Below are 4,622 nucleotides of genomic sequence, written 5' to 3'. Positions count from 1 at the left end.
TTTTTTTTTTTTTTTTTTTTTTTTGCAAAGGAGACAAGAGAATTCATATAGCTTGACTTTAGGATTCATTGCATCACAGAGGAAAAACTGTCCTTCAGCTAATGAAAAGACTAATAGGCCTGTGTCTGCATTTTATATGTATTTTTTTACATTAGGGTTAAATTTCTAAAGCCTGTAGGGAGCAACCTTTGGGCAGATGTTCTTGCAGTTTTCTGTAATAAATTCTTATTTGGCATGCCACAGTTCACAGTATCCAACAAGGAATAGTAGCCTTAGCCTAATTGAGAGCTGGAAAATACTAAGATCGGTCCAGCAAAGTGGTGCATGCCTGTAATCTCAGTGATTGGGAGGCTGAGACAAAAGGATTGCCAAATTCAAGGCCCTCCTTGGCAACTAGGTGAGACCCTGTTTTTTCTTTTTTTTTTTTTAATATAGTTCAGTGGTAAAGTGCTCCTGGGTTCAATTCCCAGTACCCACCCCAAAAAACTGTGTGTGTTTATTTAAGATCTCTTCCCATCTCCAATCTGCCTCCTCTTTTTTAAGTTGTGCAGCCATTACTACAATCTGTCCTCAATCTTGGTATACTAACAGTTACTACTTACCACTTATTATTCTGTTTTCCTGCCTTCTGATTTAGAAAGTACCAAATGCTTAGATCCAAAAATGCAAGAGAAAGATTAGAACAATAATTTTAAATAACTACTCTTACAGCTATTAATTCATTAATTCAACGGACTTAATTTGAATGCTTGCCATTTCCCAGGTACTATACTATATGTCTGGGATACAAAGATAATAGGGTCCTTTCCTTTAAGGTGCAGCGGGACAAGCAAACTCATAACTGGGTAATTACAGACAGTAATTACTGTACAGAATATTACAGGATTGTAGAAGAGAGGACTACACCTATCCTAGGGAGGAATTGAAGAAGACCATAATCTATATTATTGAAAATCTATCTCAATTGGCTAAATTGGGTATGAGAGAGGGTATTCAACTAGCTAACTTTATATTCTGGGGTAAAACATTCAATAACTTCAAAGTACACACACACACACACACACACACACATATATATATACACACATATATATATTTATGGCTAATTATTTGTGTGCAAAGAAGGGGGTCTAACATGAATAAGTGAGCATCAAGTTTGCAAGATTAGGACTAGAAGTTGTAGAGTATATTTTAAAGTGCTTTCCTTTTTACGTCCTTCCCCACCTATATCATGAACAAGCAAATATAAGAATTTAAATGCTTATAAGTAGAAGTTTTTAAATTTTTTCTTGCCAAGGATTTAGAAAGTACCAAATGCTTAGATCCAAAAATGCAAGAGGAAGATTAGAACAATAATTTTAAATAACTACCCTTACAGCTATTAATTCAGCTTTGAAGTTATTGAATGCTTTACCCCAGAATATAAAGTTAGCTAGGATTGGGAATAAATAAAGATTCCATTACCAGACTAGAGGAAGATTAGTACTGTTTAAGGTTAGGATAAGAATGCAAAAACAAAACAAAACCTACTAGATTTGCAACCACTTGTCCTCATATAAAACTAAAATATTAAAAAAAATACTCAAGGCTAACTGCATGTGAGGTTTTTTGAATTATGGGATTGAAGGGGTTGGCATAACAATTTAAATCTTAAAAAAAGTTTAGAGCTCAGGATGTAGCTCAGTGGTAGAGCATGTGCTTAGCATGCACAAGGCCCTGGGTTCAATTCCCAATGCAAAAAACAACAACAAAAAATTAAACAAAAATGTAATTTCTTTCTTTTGGGGGGGGGGGATTGCTGGTATGGGACCCAAGGGTGCTTTCCCACTGAGCTACACCCCCAACACTTTTTATTTTTAATTTTGAGACAGTTTTGATAAACTGTGAGCCACCAAACTTGACTCAAATAAAATATTTTAAAAGTCCAATCTTGCCAGATGTGGTGGCACAGGCCTGTAATTCCAGCTAGTTGGGAGGCTGAGACAGGAGGATGATAAGTTAGAGGCCAACCTGGGTAATTTACTGAACTCCATCTCAAAAAGAGACATTTTTAAAAATGGCCAGGTATATAGTTCAGTAGAGCACTTGCTCAGCATGCACAAGGTCCTGGAGAATTGAACACACACACACACACAAAGGTTTAATTTACAATTTCTGCAGTCACTTTCAATTTATAGTTGAGAGAATTGAAGCACTGAGATTTTAAACTTCCCCAAGATCACACAGTTAGTGAATAACATACCTAGGATTTGTGTCCATGACTGTTTAATTCCAGTGCCTCTTACCATCTTGCCCTGGTAAAAACCTTGCCCTGATAAAAAACCATTTCTCTCCTGTTGTTCTGTAGCCATTAACTTACCCTGGCAGGGAGCTGGTATAGACAACTAGTAAAGTGGATGGCTGGGCCAGTGAAAATGGGCCACATTCAAATGGAAGCCACATTGCAATATTATGGATGCCACTGAACATATCTTAATCATTTTCATGCATATTTTATAATATATGGGATTAAGGAGATAAAACCAGATTGAAATAAATATGTAGATTTGACTAAAGTATTAATTTTATTAGTAAATTAGAAAAGAATAAATACATGTGAAAATAACTACATAAAAGTTAACTTTAGATGTTTACTTTTAAAATACTGATTGTGCATTATACCTGTTTACATAGCCTTTAATTCCATAGTATTTTTCATGTGCATGTGTGACATACTATCCATTCAATGAGACTATAATCCCTGAGAAATATAGTGTCTTTTAAAGAGAATAAACATTAAATCCATTGGTCAGGAAAGGTTATCTAAGCCTATTCTCAAATAGTGTAATAAATTTGAACAAGTACATTAGATTATGGATGCTTAGGAATGATATAAAAACCAGATTAACACAACGTGATTCATTTTCACTTTGACCATGAATTATATTGGGAGGAACTGGCTGCTGGATTTATATGTGTATAAAATGCCATTAGAGAGTGAAAAAAAGGGGAAGTTTGCTATAACTGAATAGGGGTGTGGTCTGTGTACACTAAAAGGAATAGATTATAGTTTCATAAGGTCTGATATAACTGTATGTTTTCCAGAACCGGCCATCACAGCTAGTACATTTTCTCCACAGACCTAAGCATGTCTATGAATTCCAGCCAACTTGGTGAGTTAGAGAAACCACAGCCTGTGGATTTGGGCATATACACTCTCTGCCTGCCTCTAATCCTTCGGGTAACAATATACCTACAACTCCTGTAATCCTAGAGCAGTTACATGGATGCACTAAGTGGTGTGATGGGAGGGAAAGATAGCATCACAAGGATTCGTTTGATTATAGCAGTAATCCACACCAAGTCAAATAAAACAGCCAAACAGTTAAAAATGGGGTCTCTAATGAATTTGCTAATTCTAGCAGGCCCTCACGAACATTTCCTGATAGAGTACCCCATATCAAAACGAAGGGGCCGTGCTTTAATTGCATGGAATAATTATTTGATTTCCAGGAAGTTAAAACAGGGCTTTGTATTTAAATAAAAAGTTCTAGACATGCTGTGAAACTCAAGCAAACCAAGAAAAAGGGTGAAACTCAATGCCTGCTCGGTGACTCGAGATTTCAGCTGCCCAGCAAGCCTGCCGCGGTGGCTTAGGAGCCCCAAAGAGGGGTATGTTCACGCTGGCTGGCAGGATCGGGTCGCCTTCCTAGAGAAACCCTTGCCTTCCCAGACACCTAAAGTGATATGCGACCATAGGCTGTTGAGGGGCTCGAGACTCCGCTGCCTTGCCCCCTCAGCACCAGCAGAGACCCCAGTTTTCGGGGGACAGGATCTCATACTGTCGCCCTTACCTTTGAAGGTCTATTAAAAGCCTGGGGCCTCTTATCTCAACGGCTTTGGGCGTGAGTGTGGGCTACGAAGGGGGGGGGAGGCCTGTGGGTGTCTCTTTTGCCTGAGGAGTTGGAGGCACTTGTGGAAAAGTCAGGCCCTTTTCGCTCCGGCGGCCGCTCCGGTGTGGGGCTGGCTTGGGTTAGACACATGCACACATACACCATAGAGCTCTGCTTTCCCGTAGCAGCTGCTGCCTCTGCCTCTGCCTCTCGCGCCTCAGCCTCTTTGCCCGGCATACACACACATTCAGATTTGCGCGCTGTTTCAATCCTTGATGACGTGTCCCCGGAGACAGCCAATAGCAAGCGGGCTCTGGTCAGGACAATGGGAGGTAACGGACCAATAAGCGAGCCCCGTGAGTTGGCGGTAGCCAATAGGAGCCGCGCTGGCTGGAGAGTAATGTTACAGAGCGGAGAGAGTGAGGAGGCTGCGTCTGGCTCCCGCTCTCACAGCCATTGCAGTACATTGAGCTCCATAGAGACAGCGCCGGGGCAAGTGAGAGCCGGACGGGCACTGGGCGACTCTGTGCCTCGCTGAGGAAAAATAACTAAACATGGGCAAAGGAGATCCTAAGAAGCCGAGAGGCAAAATGTCATCATATGCATTCTTTGTGCAAACTTGCCGGGAGGAGCACAAGAAGAAGCACCCAGATGCTTCAGTCAACTTCTCAGAGTTTTCTAAGAAGTGCTCAGAGAGGTGGAAGACCATGTCTGCTAAAGAGAAAGGAAAATTTGAAGACATGGCAAAGG

The 4,622-nt window shown here is 40.3% G+C and overlaps 1 protein-coding gene across 1 annotated transcript in view; it reads left to right on the top strand.

Annotated features, from left to right (window-relative positions):
• Positions 1-4,263: 4,263 nt before the first annotated feature.
• Hmgb1 (high mobility group box 1) overlaps positions 4,264-4,622 on the top strand; it is a 4,575-nt gene continuing 4,216 nt past the window's right edge. Inside the window, exon 1 of the mRNA XM_015484184.2 lies at positions 4,264-4,426. The gene's annotated coding sequence lies outside the window, so the exon portion shown is untranslated. The remainder of the gene's footprint in view (positions 4,427-4,622) is intronic.

The sequence above is a fragment of the Marmota marmota genome, unplaced genomic scaffold, assembly GCF_001458135.2.
Source record: "Marmota marmota marmota unplaced genomic scaffold, marMar, whole genome shotgun sequence".
NCBI classification, from domain to species: domain Eukaryota; kingdom Metazoa; phylum Chordata; class Mammalia; order Rodentia; family Sciuridae; genus Marmota; species Marmota marmota.
This window is presented reverse-complemented; position numbering and strand designations above follow the sequence as displayed.